Here is a 6,788-nt window from a genome sequence, read left to right as displayed (position 1 = left end):
ATAACATGAGAAAAATGTTTCAATTGAATCTACTCGAGCCTCCAATTTGACCACAACAGCTTCCAACTAATGTTTATTTTTAAATCAAAGGTGATGTTGATTTTATTTTTTTTTCAAACAACATGACTTGACATCATGGTTGATAAAACCTAAAAATAATTGCAAATTCTTTGAGATTATAACTGAAAATCAATACCACTTTTGACCTTTAGAAAATTATTTAATTTTTAAAGTTGGTAGTTGCTAGTGCGATCTTCCTGCCATACTAGAAACTAATTTTGTTTTTGTTATTCACAGCCCAATGAAACGGATGTACATCTTATCAGGCCAGCTAGTAGATAGATTGTGTTTATCAGTATTTTTGGACTCAAATCGATGACGATTATATATGAATCAAGAGGTCCAGGAAAATACAAATATTAAAAAGCTAAATTTAAATGTTGAAAAAAATAGACACGATTATTATTTAAATAGAAAAATCAAAGTTACTGGAATAAAAACCTTAACCTAATAATTACAATGAATCATGAACTATAAATATAAAAAATAACAATTTTTAGATGTACTAAGCATCAAAAATACAATCAATTCTCTCATGAGGTCAATTAATATAAATTTAATGATGAAGAACATATTTTTGCTATGTTATTAAAACTTATATTTGCTCCGCTATTCTATCCAAGCCTGACCGAGGAAAAGTTATAGGGCGTAAAAAAAAAATGATGATTCAGTCCAAATATATTATATGAAAAGATTCAACATTAACGATATAAAAAAAATATTTTAAAGCTTATTTGTTTGTTTTTATGGTAGAAAAATATTTAAAAAAAAACTTGAATTTTTTATGTTATTAGATTATTTTGACATGCTAATGTTAAAAATAAATTTTTAAAATAAAAAATATATATATTATTTTGATATATTTTTAAATAAAAAACATTGTTTATAAATGAGCTCTTAACTTGAAACCTTTATTAAATTATTCCCTTTAATTTAAGTGGACATATGGTTTAAGAACTCAAGAATCTCATTTTTTTAAAATTTCTTTATAAGAAGTTATTTTTTTGATATTTTGAAAATCTATATTTAAAAACTTTAACAGATTTTGTCATCAATCAAGTATAACTTCCAAAAATTGCTAATAAAGGTGGAAAAATACTTATTCATTAACGTCTTTATTTATTTTTGCATTTCAAAAGCATTTTAAAAAAATTAAATTTTTTTATTTTTTATTTGCTTTAAATTAATATTTTTTTGATGTTTTTAAATTCATATGATGCATTGATATAAAAAATTATTTTTAAAAAATTAAAAAAAATTATTTTAATATATTTCTGAATAAAAAAGCATTTTAAAAATTAACCTCAGCTGCACTAAAAAAACATGTATATTTCGGTATTGAATGATTGAAATACATATCTAGGTTATGTTTTGTTATTGTGGCATGATAAAAGATACAGCGATATAATTGGTTGGATGAACGAAGATAAAATATAAAATAAATATATTTTTATAATAGTTTTGGATGGTTAATCTTCTCATCTATCTCCACTTTCTTTTGCCTGAAAACAACCACTAAAGAATTAAAAACGTAACTTGTAGAGGTATATCGGTATTGAATGATTCAATTACACCTCGGGATATTTAATTCATAATAAAAATGAATTGAAAGACTAGTTTAGAGGATTAAAGGCTAGTTAGATCTGTTGAAATTTTGTTTTAAAACATGGCTGATACAGATACCGGAGGTTAAAATAAAAAATGAGGTCTATCGATTTTTAGGGTTAATTTTTCTTTAAAATTTATTAAAATTAATTTTTCTTTAAAATTTATTATTCATCACTTTATATAAAACATTAACATAATTAAAATAAATTATAAATTAATAGGAAACTATTCTTTGTTTTTTTTTTATAAAACCCTCAAGAGTGAAAAGTCCAAAACTCCATATACCCCATGCATAGATAAGTTTTTTTTTTATTAACGTGGTTATTCAGGTCAGCTTGCGCGCACATCGAGTAATCCCACGGGTCTTGAAGTTAACGACCATGTAAATCTCTAGTGGTCATTATATTAGCAACCACATGATTCGAACTTGAGACCACAGGGGGAGCTAATCCCTTAGTCTCAAGCACTTATCACTGTGCCACCTACTAGATTAGCCATCTATTTATTATTTATACATCAAGAAGATGAAGAGTTAGGATTTGGCTAAAAAATCATCAAGTTTTTAGAGGGGATGAAACATAAATAAAGTGAACTTCAAGATTAACCCAAGTGTACGTTGTTTCGATCCGGTCCGGTTCAAGTTTTTGTTTGATGTAAAAACTTTTTTATTTTCAATATATTTTGTGCTTGAATTTATAATTCTTTGTCTATGAAGAATTATTTTTTATCAGTTCAAAAGTTTGATTAGTTAGTCATCTTCTTCATGAATTTAAATAGTTTTTTCATTACAAAAGGTCAGATTTTAAAGTAAAGGTTGTGAAGTTTAATACTATTTTATACCGGGTAATTAAGACTGACATTAAAGAAGATTTATTCTAGTAATAACTATAATTAATTCTAGGTTTGATAGTTTTTTATGGACAGTTCTGAACAAGATTTTCTAGATTTTTTTTACTTTTATTAACCATAGTTTTTTAGTTTATTCTCTTCGGTTTTAAGTTTTGATTTTCCTATTAATTTATTAATTTTTGTTTTTCTAATCTAGAGCTTAGGATCAATTATTATAAATAGATAATTGAGTAATATTTTTTTAAATTCACTGACCTTGTTTTAAAATTCATTTAAACATTGTATTATTGTTGGAATTATGAAAGGTTAATTACATATATCTTGTTTATACACGAAATGATAAACAATAAAATCTTAAAAATAAATAATTGTTAACCACTAAGTATTTAAATTAATATATATATACTCATGAGTTTAAATAACTATAGTGTAAATAATTTTGTACAATAAGATCTAGCGTTTCCTATTTATTTTTATAAAAATACAAGTTTTAAACAGTCTTATTAATGTTCTAATTGAGAACGCGGTGTAAATTGCATTCCATAAAAAATTAATTTTTTTTGTTAAAAATTAATTTTTTATATATTTTGAATTGTTTTGATACATTGATCTAAAAAATAAGTTTTAAAAAAAAATTATTTTAATGTATTTCAATACAAAAAATACTTTAAAAAACAACAATAACTATACTTTCAAACCGGCACAAAACTAGAGTTTCGAGAAATTTTACTGATTGTGTGGCGCCACTCATGCCTTTTTTTTTTAAAAAAAAAAGCTCCAAATCAGAAGGCGGTATTCGTCCTCAAATCCAAATCAAATCAAAGACAAAACCGAATGAATACAATATTTATACTACAAGCATACATTAAATAACATTTGACAAGACAAATTATTTATTTATCCTCGTATATTATGGTTGTGTCCATTAATGCTGCCTTTTTTATTGCATCGATCATGTCTTTAAATTATTGTAAAATATCGAGTGAATCATTCTAACTTAAGGTAGCACAATACATCATCGAAAATTGCCTAAATATTTCTCTCTATATATAAAAATAACAGAGTGCAAGAATAGCATGGCTGTTCATTTTGAGTTTGAATGGAATGCCATATGTTTCTAGCTATTAAAGATGTCATCAACACATCAAGTGTACATGAAAGCTACTTAACTGGGAATTATCGATATAATTATTAAAACAAAGAGCTAGTTTATTTTTACGTTTCAAAAATATTTTTTAAAAAATTTAAATTCTTTCTTTCTTGATTTGTTAAATCTCCTTGGTTATTGATTTGTTAAATCAAACCAAAATTGAAAAAGTGTGTGTTCGAGAACGCGATGCAAACCTCATTCTAAAAATTTTGATTTTTTTTGTTTAAAATAAAAAAATATATGTTTTGAGATCGTTTTAATGTACTGATATTAAAAATATTTTTTTTAAAAAAAAAAATTATTTTAATACATTTCTAAGTAAAGAAATATTTTAAAATATCACCGCTATTATAAACCCAAACAAACCCAAAGAAAAGAGCATTTCGGCAGCAAAGGGCATTCGGGGATGTACATAATCGAACCACGCATTGAATGGGAACTTGGGAAAAGAAAAGAAAGCATGCATGGGAAGAAAGGGTTATGAGCCTTCGGCTTAGCCAGAGAAAAAAACATGTTTTGGGGAATCTTTAAAGTATAATCATATACTCAAGACATAACCTATGTTTTAACTTCTCAACAGATTTCATAGAAGATAGTGAAAACAAAGGACTAGGAGAGAGCAAAAAAGGGTACAAAAAGGAAAAGCAATCAAATAAATCCTAATTATACTTGCAATCTAAAAGAAATGGAGTTTCTTGAGCACCTTGATGGTTTCGGGGATTGGGTCGATCTTCGAGCAAAACACTCAGCTCACGAGTAATACATAGCCCAACTCGTAAACATAATTACTAGAATAGTAGAATGCATTGATTAATGATGTAAATTGTTTAAATAGTATTATTGGTTAATAATTTCATCACCTCTAAAAAAAAAAGTGTTACATTTCAATATGTTTTTATTTATTTATTTATATTAATGCTTTTATTATGTATCACCTTACAAAACTTTATTCATTTTAATAATTTTTTTTACTTTTGTTTTGTTTTCTAAATTTATGTTTTTTTTTAATTTTATATTTTAATATTTTATTTATTAGATGTTAAGCTTCATAATTTATTGTGATTTACTTTATACGTGGTTAACTCAATCTCATAACTTATTTCACAAAGCAAAAAATAAAAGTGATTTATTTCGATTTACTTTCTATAAGGTTATATCAATTTTATGACTCGGGTTACATGTTTGATAGGTTAACCCAGTTGACTTAAGTTTTTTTGTTATCTTTTTTAATTGATATTTTTCTCAATTTCATTATTCAACATTGAGTTGATTAGGAATTAGGCTTTTATGATTTTTTTTGGTTTGTTTTTTATGAAGTTATCTCGGTTTCATGACTTGGATAATGTGTTTTGTAGGTTAACCCGAGTAGGCCCATGTCGTTTTAATGTTTCTTGTTTTTAGATTGAATTTTTTTCAATCTCATCCTGTAACGACGAGTTTATTAAAAATTGAGCTTTTTATAACTTGTTTTTATTTGTTTTCTAAAGAGTCATCACAGTCTTACGACTTTAGTCGCAAGCTTGACAAGTTAACCTGAGTTAACTCATATTATTTTTTTATTTTCTTTCTATGAGGTTATCTTGGTCTCATGATCTAGATCACGAGTTTGTCACGTTGACCCGAGTTGATTTTTTTATTTTTTTTTCAATTATATTATTCAGCATTAGATTGACTAGGAATTGAGTTTCATAATTTGTTTTGATTTACTTTATATGGAGTTATTGTAGTCTCATGATCCGAATCGTGAATTTTACATGTTAACTAGTTGGTCTTCGTCAATCCAATAGATTGATGTTTTGATATTTTTTTAAAAAAATAATGTCTTTAATTTTTGTAAGTGAAATTATATTTTACTCAATTTAATCATATTATATTACATCTACCTTTGATGTAATATTTTTTTTACTAAAAAAACATTAACAATACTTCAAAGTTTGTTTTCTATATTAAATATAGTGTAGCGCTGGCTACCAATACAGCACGAGGCTATAATATATAGTCAGACATGCACCAGTCCATCTCTTCCCATGGTTTTGATTTCTTCAAAATTGTTAATTTACTCCACAAATCACATTTATAAAAGAAAATCTGAAAACTGTGGGCAAGCAAAATCCGTCCCCACTCGACATGTGTTCGTTTCATGGCATAGTTGGCTAGAAAACTCAAAGAAATTGGTCCGATTGTCAATAAAACGTGCTTCCTTCTTCGATGAAGTCAGTGGTTATTGGTTTGAATATCACATTGTCATGGAATTACATCTTTAAAATAATTCAAAACTTATATTTGATTTTAATTTATTAACATTCAAACTGTCCCGTGCCAACCTGTAGCTCAACCAACATGTAATTAATTTTTTTAAAAAATATTAAAACAATACCAGTGTAAAATGTTTTATTTTAAAAATAAAAAATACAAAACTCACCAATTTTTAATCAAGTTAACTACATAGTGAATTCAAACACTAGGTTAATTAAATATAGGGAACGTTTGGGAACGCGGCTGCGGCTGCGTTTCCAAAAAATTTGAATTTTTTTTTTACTAAAATTTAATATGATTTATATGTTTTGGATCGTTTTGATGTGCTGATGTCAAAAATAATTTTTAAAAAATAAAAAAACATCATTGACATGCATTTTGGCACGAAAAGTTATTTGAAAAGTATCCGCAACCACACTGCCAAACACGCTCATATTTTTTAATCTTTTAATCATGCTACAACAACTCCATGTCATAGTTGAGTTGGTTATCACGCGAGACAATTTCGACATCGCGTGTTTAAGCGTTGGCTGGCGCAAAAATTTTCTTCAATGCGACACGCGATTATTTTGAGATCAAGGTGCTTAAGAAATTTAAATTTATTTTTAAAATTTTCTGCGTGTTTTCATATCGTTTTGATATACTGATATCAAAAATAATTTTTAAAAAATAAAAAAATATATTATTTTAATACATTTCCAAGAAATAATATTTTAAAAAATAATCACTATCATACTCTCAAACAATATATAAAAATGGGAAATGAAGAATCCTAGTTTCATTAAAGTTTACACCCTCTCCATATATAGATAATGGGAGAAATATGTTTTTATTAATTTTATGGACACAAATAAATTTTGGATAC

Source organism: Populus trichocarpa, chromosome 11, assembly GCF_000002775.5.
Source record: "Populus trichocarpa isolate Nisqually-1 chromosome 11, P.trichocarpa_v4.1, whole genome shotgun sequence".
Taxonomy (NCBI): Eukaryota; Viridiplantae; Streptophyta; class Magnoliopsida; order Malpighiales; family Salicaceae; genus Populus; species Populus trichocarpa.
The sequence above is the reverse complement of the archived record's forward strand: the minus strand, read 5'-3'. Positions refer to the sequence as shown.